The 19,395-nt window shown below is 34.9% G+C and overlaps 1 protein-coding gene across 2 annotated transcripts in view; it reads left to right on the forward strand.

The window, feature by feature from the left end:
- LOC145252549 (uncharacterized) overlaps positions 1 to 19,395 on the forward strand; it is a 199,966-nt gene that overhangs the window by 43,498 nt on the left and 137,073 nt on the right. The gene's annotated exons all lie outside the window — the stretch shown is intronic.

Genomic DNA, 19,395 nt, shown 5'->3' on the forward strand with positions numbered 1-19,395 from the left:
GCAATCATCAAAAGCGCTGGGAAAGGACAGGCACCATCGTAGAGGTCAGGCAGTTCCACCAATATGTCGTGAAGATAGATGGCTCTGGGAGACTAACTCTGCGAAACCGCCAGCATCTTCGTAAGTTCACCCCCTTTAAAGCAGCCTCACATGAAGATATCATTGAGTCCCTCAGCCCCATCATCAGGGATGCTGTCATCCACTCAAACGGATTAGGAAAACCTACCATTAACATTCCAGCAAGGAACCTGGAATCAGCATCAGGTGAGGAAGATAAGTGCCTTGGCGCGCCCGCAAACCCTGGCCCATCACCTGAGAGAGCCGTAGACACGGCCACACCGACAGCTGGAGACCCTGCACATACAGCAGAGTCAACACATATTGGTCTTCCCATGCAGAATGTAGACGCCACGCATACGGCCTCTCCACAGCTTCATATACCTGCCATACACACAACCCCCAAGAAGCCTCCCATGGCTTTACGCCGACTGGCATCGCACAATGCCCCCAGTATCGCTGAGACTCAACCAGGCAACAGGTCGCGCAGCCGGCGCTAGTAAAATTCACTGATACTTGTACAGTGTAAATAGTTGAAACAGATTTTCTTCAGAATTTTTTGTCATGCCCACAAAAAACTCGCCGTGGGTGAGGGAGATAGATAGTATTGTACTTGTACCCCTCATATTAATTACTCACACCCCTTTCTATTGTTTCAGAGTGTAACCAGCAGCGCATTCTTTTCCACGTCATTTTCCCAAATTTCATATGAACTTGGGGGGAGCGGGATATCTGTTGGACCAAATGAAGCTGTGGTCATCTTGTAAATATTCTACATAATAATACATATATTGAAATGGGACATACCATTTTGTTAAAGCTTAAGTGGAATCTAGTCATCAGTTAACATCAGAAATTTGGTCGTCGCTACTCATATTGTGGAAAAGAAAGCAGCGCATTCTTAGGAGCCGGAAGGAATTGGTAACCTGAAGATCGTCGAGTCCCTCCTTTCAAGACTATTAGACCTACTGCTCAGTAGAGGCCTGCACCTTCACTTGCCTACTAGTTCCCTTCGCCTGTCTGCTCATAGGAAGGTGTGTCCACTCATCTAGGGGACCAGAGATTGGAGTTCAAACGAGCACTGCCATGGAAATAACGATAAAACAAGGATAGGCTCGCAACGTCTCTTCTGCGCCAATTTTGGGTATAAACAATTGAAATTTTAGATATAGGTTCCTTGGACATGAATCTAACTTAATAACTTGATTTGAGCCCAAAACAATAAATATTAAGCGGTCATAATAGGGGTCAAAGTTAAAAATAATTTGACCTCTGCGGTCTCTACCAAATTACTCAGACAATTTCTGGTCTAAACATTTGAAATTTTACATAAAGGGTATTCAGAGATAGGGCAAGCTTTTTAATCGGTTTGGGTCAAAAATTTGAGCGACCAATACATAAATGTATGTGTGTATGTTTGCATGTTTGCCTAAAACTTTTGACAGAGGGGACGGATTTTCACGTTTTGAAGCTCGACCCTTCAGACAACAGATACCGAAAGATTGGCTAAAACATAAATTTCTTCACCCTCAACTAGGCACTTTTCAACAGGGAGAGGTCACTTTTTTCGCCAATATTTTCGAAAGTCATACCCTCCTTTAAATTGTCTAGCCTTAATTTAAACCTACGTCACTTCCGATTTGCCGTAACAGCAAAGACGTCACCTTTTTTTCCCCATTCTTTTTCTCCTTTGTAGTACGGGTTCGAGCCTGCCTTCCTACTACCACTTTTTTTTTTTTTCTTAACATACACCTCCAAACACCCGGGCAACACTGGGCACCTATCTAGTATATATATATATATATATATATATATATATATAATAAAGCTGAATGTCTGCGTGTCTGTACATGAATAGGCTCCAATATGGTTTATTATTATACAAAACTGACCATGTACAATGATAGAAGATTTATCAAGAAGCAAAAATAGCTATGTTACATTTTGAACAGGGGTGGTATAATAAAATTGTGGGGTCTGTGTACGTGCCCGCTCCTCAACGAACAAAAACTTTTACAAGGGTTTTTGATATAGATGCGCATAAGAATAAGATAAGTATGTTTGTGCTTGAACAGGGATGGTATAATACAATTGTGGGTGTCTGTGTTCACGCCTAGCCTCCATAAAATGAAAATATGCCACAAACTTTTACAAAGACTTTTGATATCTGTCCGTGTAAGTAGACTTTGATAATTGTTACAGATTGAAAAAATGTGGTATAATAAAATTATAGGGTTTGCATTTGCGCTTGACCTTAATAAAATGGAAATATGTCACAGTTTTAAAAGGTTTTTTTTAATATAGATCCACATAAGAATATTGTGATAGCGGGTTTCAGTTTGAACAGGTGTGCTATAATAAAATAATGGGGTCTATCTGGCTTTCATAGAATGGTTTTTAATTCTTTTTTACTAAAATATAGTTTAAGAAAAATAAGTTGTTTTAGAGTAATGTAATTTAGGTGACAGAAATCGGATTTGACCAATATTTAAATCTATTATATAAATTGCAAAATGTGTGTGTGTGTATGTCTCACAAAAACTTTCAACAGATGCGTCGGAACGTGACAAAATTAGTATCGTTTTAAAGCTTGGTCTCTTCAAATATCGAAAAATTGGCCAAAAACGTTAATTCCTTCACCTTCAACTGGGCAGTTTTCTACAAGGAGGGGTCGGTTTTTTCGTTGACATTTTTGCAAGTCATAGTCTCCTTTCGATTGACTACCCTTAATTCCAATGCTCACGACATCCGGATTCGCGATGGATGCATCAGCTAAGACGTTAGTTTTTTTTTTTTTTCACCATCTTTTCCTCCTTTGCATTACGGGTTTGAGCCTGCTTGCCTACTACCATTTTTTTTTTTTTTTAACACCTCTCTCCACTCAGGCTGCTTACTGTTGTTTTGCTACCCCCCCTCCCCCCTACTACCACTTTTTTTATAATTCCCCCGATGGGGGGGGGGCCTTATTACACCACCTTGCCACACCCGGTCAATGCCAGATACCATTGCTAGTATATATATATGTGTGTGTGTGTATATATATACACACACACACACATACACATAAAGTAAGAGTCTCTGAAGCATGTATATGCAGTATGATGAGGTATGAAAGTGAAACCGGGTTAATGAGGATTGAGGATATGCATTGCATAGTGAGAAATGATATGGGAATAATACGATGTGTATGTAATGTGAGTCTTACTGACAGGAAGCTTAATTAAATCTGATCTAAGGGAAGGTTTAAATACTGACTTCGATGGTCACTTTGAAAAAATGAGAGTTCAGTAGTCAGTTAATATAGAAGAATTGAAGTAGCAGGTTTTGTTCACAGGAGAAAACATGAGAGAAAATAATAAGGATGGGTTTGAGGAATAATTTTAAGGAGATTAGAAAGTCGTAACTTTTTCTTTATTTATTTTGCCTTTAATCCTTGCGGGTTATATATATATTTTTAATGGCCTGGTAACCAAGTGAAAAAACCCTAAGCAAGATTCATCCCAAAGCAACAAAACTAAAGCTGGCTTGCCAGGACACTATATATATAAATGCAAGCAAATTTGGGCATATTTTATTGGATTGAAAATATAAGTTCTTTTTTCCAATCATAAAATCTCAACCATAGAATAGTATTATAATTTTCAAAAAGCTTGCAAATTTTCTTGTAGTTTCATCCCATAGAACCAAAGATATGAGCATTTCAATATTCAATTTGGCCATAAGTATATATATATATATATATATATATATCCATATACGTGTGTGTGTGTGTGTGTGTGTGTGTGTGTGTGTGTGTGTATATATATATATATATATATATATATATATATTTCCCCCAAACCTCTGGCCTTGATGGAGGGAAGACTAAAACTTGCTACTATGGTTTCAAACGATCTGAAATAAAGCAAGGGGAGACTTGATTCCAAATATTTCTCGTATGTTATATCTCCCCTCTTTTGGAAATAGGGTACAATTATGAATATCTGCAGTATCAAATCTTTATACACTGAAATTTACTTTGTGTGGAAACCAAAGCGGGGAGACATAACATGTGAGAAATATTTGGAATCAAGTCTCCCATTGGTGTTTCAGATCATTTGAAACCATAGCAGCAAGTTTTAGTCTCCCCTCCATCAAAGCTAGAGGTTTTGGGGAAGTATCCGGTATTTTGTAATTATTATGCAAAACTAGGAAAATGAATGTGATTGAATCATTTTGTGGATGTAAAAAAAGTGCCAAAAATAGACTCTGGATGATCCTCTTAATGTGCAACCTTAAGGGCAAATGTCACATAGCCCATTACACAATTCAGGCCATTACCTTTCCAATGAACCTTCATTTATTAAATTCTGATCAATAGTCGCTGATATTTAAAACTTATAAAATTGCCAAAAAAGGTGGTGTGTATGTATCTATATATCTATAAAAGTGAACGTGTCTGTGTCTGTCTGTGTACATTTCCCTACACAATAACTCTGTCAATTTTTAGTCTACAGAAATTTGATATACAGGGTACTGAGATTTGGGAAAATCTATATGATCAGTTTTCGGCCAGAAATTTGTCTGTTAAGGGGTCAAAGTTCAATGATTTGACCTTTGAGAACTCTACCAAACTTCTCCGACAATTTTGGGTCTAAACACTTGAAATTTTAGATATAGATTCCTTGGAGATGGTTCTTACTTAATAACTTGATTTGAGCCCAAAACAAATGTTAAGGGGACATAATAGGGGTCAAAGTTAAAAAAATTTACCGTTTTTTTTTTCTTTTGTTCAGCATACACCTCCAAACACTCAGGCAACGCCGGGCACCCATGCTAGTATATATATATATATATATATATAGATGTTGTTTTGTTTTGGTTTTAGCAATATGTTTTGAATGAATTCAATTATTTACGAAAGTGTATTTTTACCTAAATGCGAGTTGGGAATAATTTTCCCTTTTAACCAATTTGGTACCCCTGCATGGGGAGCGGTATATATATATTATTTTTAAAATGTAATTATCCACTGACATGTGTTTCGTCGTCTACGACTCATCAGAGTGGCTGTATATATATATATATATATATATATATATATATATATATATATATATATATATATATATATATACTGGTAGTCAAATTGAATATTGAAATGCTCATATCTTTGCTATATGGTATAAAACTACATGAAAATTTGCAGACTATTCTATGGTTAAAATTTTATGACAATTGGTAAAAAAGAACCTATATTTTCAAACCAATAAAATATGCCCAAATTTAATTACATTAGTATATATAGTGTCGTGCAAGCCAGCTTCGATTGTCTCCCCTGTGGCCTTGTCATATTTCTTTTTAAAACTTTTGAAATCACTCCTATATATTGGGGGCAATATAATAACCAATAAAGAATTAGCTCTATAATGATTAATACGAAATATGCATAAATTAAAATATCATATTTAAGAATATTTTCAGACTGGGCAACGCCGGGCAGTGTGCTAGTAGAGTATATAGATAAAGAAATGTTTACTAGGTACGGGCAATAATGTCAGAAAAAAGATAGGAGACATAGTTTTGAAAGCCAGTTTATCATAATTTTGTTTAAGTTTCCAACTACTTTTTAATTGTATTTGAAAGATTAAAACCTAAAGTTAATTTCCAAAAGGAAAAATATATTTGTACACGTGAAAAAAAAAATGTTATAATGAAAAATGCTTACACGGTGACATTCAGAAACTGACAATTTCAGCTAAATTTTGAAGTTCAATAAATTCATTGTAAAAATCCTTTAAAAGATAAATATTAGTTTTCTGTGTCTATTTCAAAGATAATTAGTAAAGTCCTAAGATATTGAATTTAATAATAATAATAATAATAATAATAATACCTTGTTTGTACAAAAAATAGCTTAATTCCCAAAAGCAAGAAATTCTGGCTTCACACAAGTAAAAACAAAGTTATCTAAGAATGCGTTCTACGGAAACCCAAAATGTCAAAGTCAAAAGGCTGTCTGAAAATGACGTCAGGTAGTTATAGGGAGGTAGGGAGTGCCGGTTTTCTTTTCTTTTTTTTTTTTTTTTTTTTTTTTTCTTCCCCAGCCATGCATCCGTACATTCCTATCGTGAACGTTTGTATAATTGTTACCATTTTTTAATTGAATTAGGTTTGTGGTTCTGCTTTTAAAATAAATTTTTTATTTTTCAAGATTATATGAAAGTTATGTTGCGCTGGAAGTTACACATTCATTCAAGCAAGGAAAATATGAGAATCTTACATATAAAAATTACGTGAAACATATAATCTAAAAAAGAAGAAATATTTTTTGCAATTATAATTTTTTTGTGTGAAAATATTAAATAAACAATACTTGATTCAATGATAATATCGTTAGTTCAAGAAATTAATTTTTCTTAGAGTTATATCGAATTCATTAATATGGAATTTAGGGAATTTTTTTTTCGTAATGTCCCTGAAAAAATTAATTTTTCTTTTTTTTATCGTTAAAATTCATATAAAAAAAAAACAATGAATGAATTCATTTTTAAAATCTATTTTACTACTGAAAACCATTACTTTGGTTGGTTGTTTTTGTTTTACGGCATATCAACCCTTTTCAGGTTAATTAATGCTGAATCCAGTGATTTTGAAGAACAATTTTTTAAGAGTATATTTGTTTTTTTTAAGTCTGTTTCTATTTAACCCATAGTTGGGACCCTAACAGGTACTACCAGTCCCGGTCAGAGTGGACCTGGCAATTAAAGGGTGGCTCCACACTCCCCAAAGCCCGCAAGCTGGGGCCTCACCATCGGATATAGTTTAAGGTCATATCCAGGACCCATAACTTTAGTAAAGATGTTTTTTGTTTAAACAAAATAATACATTTCCACTAAGAATAAAATAAAAATAATACTTATCCTTGAGTGTCCTCCGGGCCTTGATAAGTGGTGCCTATGGAAAAAGAAAAAAAAAAGTAGGTTCATTATATTCTGTGATCATTATTTGATAAATATTGGCTATTCATTTTGCACATACCTAATGTTTACATATATCTAGGTATCTCTGATTGCCTTGAATATTCATACCTAAAAGAATCAACAACATAGTGTTGTGGACATTTTCCAAAACTTAAGTGGATAGTCATAAAGTGTTATGTTTGGGTGGGGAAGACTGGAGAAGAGAAAAAAAGGGGAATTTTGTTTTTAATACATTTTTAGGTAGCAGTGGTTTGCTGTCTGAATGAGGGAGGGGGGTGGGAGGCTGGAATTGACCCATGCCAGTGTAATTTGATAACACATATGGAGAGTTTGAGACAACATCTTGGAATGTCTTCCATCTCTCTGTGCATGGATTTTTCAGAACAAACAGACGTGAGGGTATTTCACCCCTACAAGTAAATTCTGGCCATTCAAAATAGCAAATACGTCATAAAGATTCTTTATTTTTGTTAATTTTCAAAGTCATACCAAAATAGCATTTAAGCTGACAAATGGAACTTTTCTTTTGACTAATACAATTTTCATTTGTTATTGTCGTACCATGTTATTGGCAATACCATATACTTTGGTACAATTTCTTTTTCTTAAGTACTTAATCTGTCCCAAACAGGTGTTAATATGAAACATTGGGTTTGTATTACTGTACACATAGATTCGAAAAAGTTGTCAAAAAACAAATATATAACAAATAAATGTTATCAAAGGCAAGATAAGTTACTTTTCTACCAAACTGGATATATTTTTCGTGTTTTTATTCAATGTAACATGTTTATTCAGCTCGAAAACCATACAGTGTTTACCGATTTATTGGAACATTCAAGATGGCGTCTGATTCTATCTTTAAGACGGTAAGTTTGGGAAAAGGTGTTATAAATAAAAAACCGGTTAAAATACTGTTAAAAACTCGCTCAATATATGTTACCGTGACATAGGTTGACATATATTCGGCGGGTTTTTAATAGTATTTTGTATAGTTGTTTATTTATAACACCTTTTCCCAAACTTACCGTGTTAAAGAGGATGTGAGACGCCATCTTGAATTTTCCAATAAATCGGTAAACACTATGTTTTTCGAGCTGAATAAATATGTTACATTGAATAAAAACACAAAAAAATATATCCAGTTAGGTAGAAAAGTAACTTATCTTGCCTTTGATAACATTTATTTGTTATATATTTGTTTTTTGACAACTTTTTCGAATCTATGTGTACAGTAATACAAACCCGAAACATTTTTTAAATAATCACCTAAAAATAAAAATCAGCCAAGTAGATAACTCATATTTTACCTTGAAGAATAGAGAAGTTGGAAACCTTATGTGCAAACAAATAAAAACTAAATGACTTTTAGATAGATACAGCTAATTTAGGTAAATAAGTTTTTTTTCCATTTATCCTAACTATATCAACATTAAAACGTCTTATACTTATTTAATTCTCAAGGTGTTTGTCTTACCATCTGTCTGGCATAAACCATTAACTCTTTTCCTTGATGAGTTGTGATTCGTTAATAATAATAAAAAAGCTTTAATTCCTCCTTGGGGGGAGGGGATGCCGTATATTTTCATTTATCATCATACATTTCTACCATTAATAACAAATTATTGGTCTTCCAACAAAGGAGGAATTGGACCTAGTAATTTACTCTTGTTCGTCCGTTCGTACTTTTCTCCATAACCATGCCTTTCATTTAAAAAATTTTTTTACACAAACATTAGTCATGGTGAAAGTAAATTTTTGCCAGAACGGATTTTCCGGGATAAAATTGCCCCCAGATTTAAAAAGTTAAAAAAAACAAAAAACAAAAATAAACTTGTCTGCCACCACGGAGAAACGAAACCAAAACGTTTAGCTTATGATTTACTTTTTCTTTTGATGTTAATGCCTAAGCTGTGAAGACATTTTGCTGCAAGGTTAAAAAGTAAAACTTGAACCAATACCTATTACGTTACGCATACATATTTGTAATGCCTTGTTTGACTTTCACCTTTTTTAATTTTCACACTTTTGCATTGATTTTCCTTGGCTAAAACCCAAATATAAAGTTTTGCAAGGGTACAAATACCCTATATATTAAGTTTCATGTCTGTAGACCAAAAACTGACAGGAGTTTGGTAGGCAAAATTTTTTAAACAAATATATATATGAATCCATAAATATATATATATAGAAAGAGGTTTGTGTTTACTATAAGCTTTTTACGCAAATATTACGCAAGTATAAATCATGTAGAATATCTGCATGAATATAATTACACGTAATAGTTAACTAAAGATAATCATCCCATAAGAAAACCGAAAAAACTAATAGGGAATTAATTAATATGAATGTTTAAAAGAATATGCAAATTAACTAGATCTTTTGCAGATAAATGCAATTCCACAACCCATATGTAACAAAATTGTATTTTCTTAAATAGAAAAAAGGGGCTTTTAACACACACACACACACACACACACACACACACACACACACACACACAAATAAAGAGAGAAACAGACCAAATACCAAGGTCTCATGTATATGAAAAGAAACTGGAACCTAAAGGGGATATCGATCATACCAGTTATCATAGGTGCCACAGGACTTATGAAGAAGAACCTGAAGTCCTACCTAACTAATATTCCTGGTGAACCAAGTGCAAAAGAGATTCAGACAATTGCACTTAAGGGAACAGCGAGGATACTAAAAAGAGCTCTCGGTTGGTTTCAATAAAAAAGCGGGGCAATGTTGGCAGCTGGTTTGGCTGCCCCATACCCGGCATTACAATCTTCAAAGGAAGAAAAATAAAAAAATAAAATAAATAAATAAATAAAATAAAATTTATAGGAGTATAGATATATTGGACTCTCCAGTCGATTTTTAGATATCCATATCATACAACCCATGCAGCCATGTCTGCTGAAGAATGTGTTTTTATGTGGGCAAGACATTCAATAAAGTAGGTCACGAGAAAAAAAACAAAAAACGTCTGGATTGCTGGCCTTGCAAACTAAGGAAGAAATCCACTGATGTGTAAATGCCTTCAGGGATTGCTGTCTTTTGAACCCAGAAAGAGAGAGGGGGCGTATTTAGTGTAATAAAATGCACTGAAAATAAAAGCAGTTCCCAGTAATGGAAAAGAAAGAAGAAGAAAAAAAAAAAAAATCTTCAAAATAAAATATACATGATTTGCAAAAATCTCGACAAGATCACAGTTGAAAAGGATATTGCTCTTTTTTCTTTAAATTTTTTTTTTTTTTTAACCCTGGAGAGAAAAAAAAAAAAGTATGTTAATATTCTTTTAATCTTTTAATCCAAGCAGAAATTTTTATACATTCTCTTTATATTTATTTCTTATTACCCCCTCCCCCACCAAAAAAAGGTTGTATAAGAAGCTCATGAACATTGTTACAATATCATAATAAATATGTATACAGGAAGAACTCGTCTAACCATAGCAAACAAATTTCTTTTCTCTCCCTCTCTCTCTGTATGAAAAACCAACAAAACTTCCATGAACAAAGTTTCTTTCATAGAACATCTCATCTGTGGAACAAAATACCACAAGGCTGCTTTCCAACTAACTAACATATGGTCGTTTTCAAGTCTAATATAAACAAATACTTATTGCGCCATCCTCTTGGATAATCAACTCCTTAAGTAATCCTCTTCCTATTCCACCGATTGTTTTAAATCCTTACATGGTGGAAATCATTGTTCAACTGACATTTTTTTTTTGTTTCTTTATTTTGTACTAGCCCGAGTGCCCAGCGTTGCCCGGGTGTTTGGAGGTGTGTGTTGAGCAAAAAAAAAAAAAAAAGTTGTAGCAGGCAGACAGGCTCGAACAAAGGCGGAAAAGAAAGTGGAGGTGCGGGTAAGGGTGTTGGTTGAGAAAAAAAATAAAAATAGGAGTAGTAAGCAGGCTTACACCCGTAACATGCCAGAGGAGAAAGAGGGGGGGGGGACTGTCTTACCGATGTGCCTACTGTGGTTGTGACGTCATGGGCGGTAGAAATAACGCCTTTTAAGTGACGTCGTGAACGCGAGGGTCGAATGATTTACAAAAAATGTTAGCGAAAAAAGTGACTCCTTCCTGTGGAAAACTGCTTAGTTGAGGGTGAAGGAATAATGTTTTTGGCCAATTTTTCAATGTTTGTCGTCTGAAGGGTTGAGCTTCAAAATGATACCGATCTCGTGAAAATTCATCGCCTCTGTTGAAAGTTTTAGGCAGACATACATGCATACATTTAAACAGACAGGTGAGATTTATATTATAGACTAGCAAAAGTACCCGTCGTTGACTGGGTTCAAAAACAGCCCACAGAAAATGGACTCTGATTTATGAAAGTACTAGCGGGGGGTACCTGGCGATGCCCGGGTGGTTTGAGGTAAATCAAAACTTCGGCGGGAAGGGTTAAAATAATAAAAAAAAATTTTTGGTAGGTGAGTATGAAGATCGAACCCGAACCCTTGAGGCAAAGTTGGAAATTAAAGTGTGAAAAAAAAAACCGTGCAACGTTAACGATTGGGCTACCGTGACATACAAGACATACAACGAAGACACATGGTTGAATTTATTTATTTAACTATTAAAAAACAGGTGTCTACAATAAAAGTTTCGATTTAACCTAATTAAGAAGGTCAAATAGAAATCACGCAGTTAACTTTTGCTGTGAGGGAGCGTTTGGGTTTGTTTACCCAAATTTGACTGTTTTTTCCCCCAACAGATGTTGGGAAGGGGGAAACCAGCTCCCAATTGTCCAGATTGAATAGCAATTGTCTGATATACAAGATTGATCAAAGCTGATTGCTTCTGGACGTTTCCCGGTGCGATTGCCGGGAACGGTGCCTTATCTTTGAATTAGTTTTGCTTTTTATACGAAAAAGCCCAATCAACACATGAGAAGCCAAAATAGCAATAATTTTGTAAAAGTCGACGTAAATAAATCTATACGCGACACGCTTTCCGAAATCCTAGATATTATTGTCTAGGACCTATATAAACAGTTGTAAGCGATAGTAACGAACCCGGGACCGTGTGCGAGAAAAGCCTTTGCCAGACATACACAAAATGGTCACACACATTTTGCCTTTTATGTATATAGACTAGCGAGGGGTACCCGGCGTTGCCCAGGTGTTGGGGGGGGGGCGGTTAAAAAAAAAGTAAGTATGAGGATCAGACCCGAACCGTTGAGGCAAAGTTGTGAAAAAAAAAAACGTGCGACGTTAACCATTGCCCCACCGCGACATGCTTATGGAAACACGTTTGAATTTATTTAATTAGTTGGATTTAGCAGGTGCTCGATTTAATGAGTTAATGAGGTCAGTTTGACTGCGGGATTTCATTTATTGCTGAACGCTTTTTTCCTCGCCCCCAAGATGTTATAGGAAAAAGACTAACCCACATGCAGTGAGCGACAAATATTGAATATTTATCTTCCCGAAATCGAGCAAATTAAATAGACAGGCGAGCTTCGTTGTTAACTGTGAGATATTACGATTTGTATGTGATATAAAAAGTTTTTAAAAATTGTGAACCGAGCGACCGCTTCTCTGAAAGAAGCCTTTTGTAGACACACAGAAAAAGCGAACACACATACATACATACATTTTCGCTTTTATATTTATAGATGGTAGTTGCTCCAGACGAAGCATGAAGCTACTTAATGTAAGGAGGTAAAAAGACTGAAAGATGATTATCATAAAGACATGAAAAAATACTGACCATAATTTGGAAAAGGACCAGGGCTATAAGTTGGAGGAAAACAGCAGGAAGAAGCTTCCACAAGTCTGCAATTTTTAGAAAGAAGCTACTGGAATAGGAAGCTGTATTGAATAAAGAATTGATGAAGACCACTAGATTAATTCTCAAGCTCTGTCTCATCGACGAAATGTTGCATCCCTATGCCTATTTTACAAGTATTTTAATGGACGGTGCTCTGATGAACATCAAACTATTGTACGAATAGCCCTCCCCCTCTTAATGTAAATACCTCTGACAAGCAGCAAAATTCCACCCTTACACAGAGATCCCTAGATGCCGGGAAGTCTTCTATTCTAACTGCTAGACGTTGGAATTCCCTCCTAGTTTCCTGCTTCCCTGACTGTACTCACATGCAGAAGTTCAAACAGACCTCTTACTGCTTAACTCACTACAAATTATGTCCAAAATGGTAACCCCGTACATCCAAGTGGCACTGTGCCTTGTTTGGAATAAAATAGCAATAAAAAAAAAAATAACAAAAAAAAAAAAAAACGAAACAAAAAAAAAAAACACATGCCATAATAGCATTTATAGAAAATCTTAAGACTAGCAATGTTATGTCTGTGAGGAAAACGTTCCAAATTTTCTCTTCACAAACAGCCGAGTGGAGTTATAAATGACCAATCATTTGTAACCCTTGGGTCAACAGTTCGAATCAGCTTCACTACATCTTGCTTTTTTGTTCGGGGGGGGGGGGCTTTTATATACAGCGTAGACAATTATTTTGTTATTTACTTCAGGGAAATTGACTTTGCTCATTATGAGTTGGGAGCAGGTTTCTCATGTCACTTTTACCTGAGCAACACCGGATATAATATGGCCCCCATTTTGTATATACTAATCGTGGTTGCCATCAAATTCATCTTTTTAATAGATAGATTTTTGGTATTTGGGACCTTTGCAAATCACAATATCGAAATATCAAAGCCTAATAGACCCTCGCTAAAATCTGTCACCAGAAAATAGGTTCCAAATATAAGGTCAAAAAGGTTAAGAAAAATATTAGAGTAATATTGTAATGATGGTATAACTATATATAAATCAGATATTACTTGTTTGTGTACTATGTAGCTTAGAAACTAAAACAAGGTAGATGCCCTTACATGAGCCACGATTTGGTCAATACACTTGCGAAGTGATACTACAGAAGGGATGCCAAGTCTTTTTTGAGATTTGATCCCAGAGAGAACAGATCACTTTGTCTATCATATGTTCACCATTCATTCAGCTCAATGTAAAAGCAATTTTTTTCCTTAGGCCCTAAGAGTGCCAACAAATTTTCACAGCTATATATTAATACCGTAGTACCTTTAACATATGTACTTAAGTGTGTTACGATTTCTCAATTATAAATTATTCAATTGGGAGATCCTACTTATTAAAAACGAGTAGAGAAAATGATAATATACTACGAATATTAAATTAGTATATAGATATGCTAATTTAATGTTTATAGTATGTCTTTTTTTTTTTTTTTTTTTTTTTTTTACATTTTCACCCCAAACAAGCTCATTGCCACTTTGGTGTAGGGGGCTACTATCAGGGGCAACAACTACTGGGGCACTATGTAGGGATTTGGGCAGCAAGATGTCGGTTCACGTTGCACTTGAACTTCTGCATGTCAGTACAGTTAGGGAAGCAGGATCCTGGAATGGAATTCCAGAGTCTAGCGGTTCTGGGGAAGAAACTACTGAAGTAGAAAGATCTTTTACATCTAGGGGTCTCTACTGTGTGGGGGTGGGATTTAGCTGCCTGTCCGGTTTGTCGAGGGTGTCTGCGTCGTGGGGGCACAAGTGTCTGCAGTTCGTCAGAGCATTCACCATTAAAATACTTGTAGAACAAGCAGAGAGATACAACGTTTCGTCAATGGGACAGAGGCTGAAGCTTAGATGCCAGTTCAGGGCCTATCAGATGGCGACTCATTTTTTAACCTTGTCTAGGAGCGAGAGACTAGTAGTAGGTGCACCAGCCTAGATGTGACAACAATACTCCATACATGGGCGAATGGTGGCCTTATAGAGATACAGGATACTTTCAGGTATCAGTAGTTTTCTAGCATGGTAGAGAGAGCCCACCTTTTTTGCAGCGGCCCTGGCAATGTTTTCAATATAATTGTTCCAACTCATGTGTCCTGTGAACGTTAGGCCAAGCAGTTTGAAAGATGTACTCTCAGACAGGGAGTCACTGGCCATTGCTATTGGTGGCAGAGAAGGATTCTTGTAGTTATTGAAGAAAACCAGTTTAGTCTTGGCAGCATTGAATGTGACCATCCATTTATGTCCCCATTCCACTACAGATTGGAGGTCATCCTCTAGTGTTTTTGCCATTTCTTTAGATATGTGTTCATTAGCGTCATCAGCATATATACCCATCTCGGAGGCAGTTTTGTCGGGGAGGTCATTAATAAATATCAGGAACAATAGAGGTCCAAGAATAGACTCCTGCATTTATATCACACTGTTTTGATGTTTAACCGTCGAGGACAACCTGGATTTTTCTCTTATCTAAGAATGCTAAGTATTCTACCAGTGATACCCTTTATATTATATCCTCCTTTTTAATAAATCGGATCTCCCGATCACCGAAGATGCAATTTGAAAAAAAAAATTAAACTAAAAAAAACTAAAATAATTAAAAAAATTATGTCACTTTTGGGTCATATGTGAAACTAACATATACCTTCTTGGTTTTCTAGTTAAGATCCTAGGGTAGTATCTGTTCCATCTAAAGATGGTATAAGGATATCGTGGGGTTCACGTTCATGCTGGGCATCCATACAATGGAAATATGTCAGACTCCTATAAGGATATTGGAGATAAACCGTAATAATCAGATATATTCTGACACTACATTAACCAGATTACTTAGATAAATACTTTTACAATTTTAACAAAAGGGCTACAATCATATCATGGGGTCTCCATGCATGCTGAGCGTCCACAGAATGCCCAGCAGCGATATATTACATATGAGAGATGCCACTGTGGAATTTCCACAGGTCCTGCTAGTATACATAAATAAAATTATTCTAAACAGGATTCACGCGGTTGTTAGTTCTCTCACGCATATCAGGAAGCTAAAGGTAAAGGAATCCCTCTGATAAAACTGTTTATTATCTTGTCATCATATAAATGTCGCTTGTGCGTGAATGTTTTGGATGGTGGGAAGAAGAGTGAATGACGAAAATAAAAAAAATGAATAAGAAATATTGAGAGGAATGGAATGATGTAAATATTCTATTATGACATTACAATGTAGTCTTCATGAAAACGTTTGTAATCCTTGTAAAAGCATCAACTAATGTCAAAGTAAAAAAATAAAGATATGGAGCAGGAAAGACGTATCAGCACCTAAAGTTGAGTATCAACCATTTCAGGGTTCTTGATAAGGTATAGAAACGTATTTGTACTTTGATTGGCCCCACCCTTCCCTCCTTCTCTCTCCCATCTCTCTCCCACAGACGTGAGGTTGCTAGTTTCAATCTTTTCTATAAATACTATTATGGCATGCGTTCTTCAGAATTATCTGATCTAGTCCCTGCTTCCTTTGTCGCAGCTCGTTTGACTCATTTGTTTAGTGGCCGCTTTCAATTCGCTATTTTGATACCTCATTGTAATACAGCTTTCGATTTCACAAGTTTTTTTTTTCTCCAAGAACTACACACTTGTGCAATTCTCATCATTCTGACTGTTTTCCTCCTACCTATAACCTTGGTCTTTTACAGACTACGGCCACTAGTCATCTCCTGTCTTTGCAATAATCCTCTTTCATGCTTTTTAGTTCCTTACAGCAATTATCTGCAGGTAAAAAACATTGTTTACCATCAATTACCCCCCTTTTTTGATAAAAACAAAAATGCTTACCGTCAATTACTCCTACCAGTAAAAAAAAAAAAAAAAAAAAAAAACTTGCTTAGCGTCAATTACTCCCTAAGTAAAATAAATATTGCTTACTGACATTTACCCCTCAGGTAAAAAAAAAAAAATTGCCTAGCATCAATTAACTCCCTAAGTACAAAAAAATTGCTTAGCATCAATTAACTCCCTAAGTACAAAAAAAATTGCTTAGCATCAATTAACTCCCTAAGTACAAAAAAATTGCTTAGCATCAATTAACTCCCTAAGTACAAAACAAATTGCTTAGCATCAATTAACTCCCGAAGTACAAAAAAAATTGCTTAGCATCAATTAACTCCCTAAGTACAAAAAAAATTGCTTAGCATCAATTAACTCCCTAAGTACAAAAAAAATTGCTTAGCATCAATTAACTCCCTAAGTACAAAACAAATTGCTTAGCATCAATTAACTCCCTAAGTACAAAAAATTGCTTAGCATCAATTAACTCCCGAAGTACAAAAAAAATTGCTTAGCATCAATTAACTCCCTAAGTACAAAAAAATTGCTTAGCATCAATTAACTCCCTAAGTACAAAAAAATTGCTTAGCATCAATTAACTCCCTAAGTACAAAAAAATTGCTTAGCATCAATTAACTCCCTAAGTACAAAAAATTGCTTAGCATCAATTAACTCCCTAAGTACAAAACAAATTGCTTAGCATCAATTAACTCCCTAAGTACAAAAAAATTGCTTAGCATCAATTAACTCCCTAAGTACAAAACAAATTGCTTAGCATCAATTAACTCCCGAAGTACAAAAAAAATTGCTTAGCATCAATTAACTCCCTAAGTACAAAAAAATTGCTTAGCATCAATTAACTCCCTAAGTACAAAAAATTGCTTAGCATCAATTAACACCCTAAGTACAAAAAATTGCTTAGCATCAATTAACACCCTAAGTACAAAAAAATTGCTTAGCATCAATTAACACCCTAAGTACAAAAAATTGCTTAGCATCAATTAACACCCTAAGTACAAAAAAATTGCTTAGCATCAATTAACACCCTAAGTACAAAAAATTGCTTAGCATCAATTAACACCCTAAGTACAAAAAAATTGCTTAGCATCAATTAACTCCCTAAGTACAAAAAATTGCTTAGCATCAATTAACTCCCTAAGTACAAAAAAAATTGCTTAGCATCAATTAACTCCCTAAGTACAAAAAAAATTGCTTAGCATCAATTAACTCCCTAAGTACAAAAAAAATTGCTTAGCATCAATTAACTCCCTAAGTACAAAAAAATGCTTAGCATCAATTAACTCCCTAAGTACAAAAAATTGCTTAGCATCAATTAACTCCCTAAGTACAAAAAAAAAATTGCTTAGCATCAATTAACTCCCTAAGTACAAAAAATTGCTTAGCATCAATTAACACCCTAAGTACAAAAAAAATTGCTTTGCATCAATTAACACCCTAAGTACAAAAAAAATTGCTTAGCATCAATTAACACCCTAAGTACAAAAAAAATTGCTTAGCATCAATTAACACCCTAAGTACAAAAAAATTGCTTAGCATCAATTAACTCCCTAAGTACAAAAAATTGCTTAGCATCAATTAACTCCCTAAGTACAAAAAAAATTGCTTAGCATCAATTAACTCCCTAAGTACAAAAAAATGCTTAGCATCAATTAACTCCCTAAGTACAAAAAATTGCTTAGCATCAATTAACTCCCTAAGTACAAAAAAAAAAATTGCTTAGCATCAATTAACTCCCTAAGTACAAAAAATTGCTTAGCATCAATTAACTCCCTAAGTACAAAAAATTGCTTAGCATCAATTAACTCCCTAAGTACAAAAAAAATTGCTTCGCATCAATTAACTCCCTAAGTACAAAAAAAATTGCTTAGCATCAATTAACTCCCTAAGTACAAAAAAAATTGCTTAGCACACAATATTTATCAGTCTTATCACAAGGCAATCGACAATGATTGTCTATCGTAATAACTCATTTGCATAGCCAGTGACAAGGATTGCTTTACGTTTCTGTCTACGTCCAAGCATTCCCCAGTTTGTACTAATTTTACTCGTTTACATGAAATAATGAGAAAAATAGAGTTGAAAGATTCCACATTTCAAGGAATTTTAGAACTGACCTCAACGTGTTAAGATTGCAATAAACAAATTTAGTGAAAAAACAAAAAACTTTCAGGAATTCTGTATTTTAACTTGAAATATAAACAAAACTCACTGCTCTAGTTTTCAATGTTTTTGTGGAACCATTTCTTAGAGTTTACCTCTCTCATTCTTTACATGTGTATGAATTTTTTTTTTTTTTTTTGTGTGTGTGTGTGTGTGGGGTAATAGCGAATTTAAGCTAAATGGAAAATAAAGAGAAATTTAAAGGGTTAAATCTTTTCTCAAAGTTATTTGAGACCATTTTTATAGGGAACTATGTAAGGAGATGAGTGAGATGTCTGTTCGCATTACATTTAAATTTCTGCATGTTAGTACAGTCATGGAAACAGGAAACGGAAGGAATTCTAAAGCTTAGTGACCCAAAGGAAGAAACTATTTAGAGTAAAAGCTTTCTGGTATCTAGGGACCACTACAATAATGGGGTGGGATTTTGCTGCTAGATGGATTTCTCAGGCATATGCATCAAGGGGGTTACAAGTGCAATGAGGACATGGTTGGAGCTTGGTTGATAGTGTGGGACCTATTAGATTGGGGAGTCTTTTTTTGGATCGTCTCTAAAAGGGAGGGGCTAATGGTA

The sequence above is a fragment of the Euprymna scolopes genome, chromosome 29, assembly GCF_053919585.1.
Source record: "Euprymna scolopes isolate OS-2025 chromosome 29, ASM5391958v1, whole genome shotgun sequence".
NCBI classification, from domain to species: Eukaryota; Metazoa; Mollusca; class Cephalopoda; order Sepiida; family Sepiolidae; genus Euprymna; species Euprymna scolopes.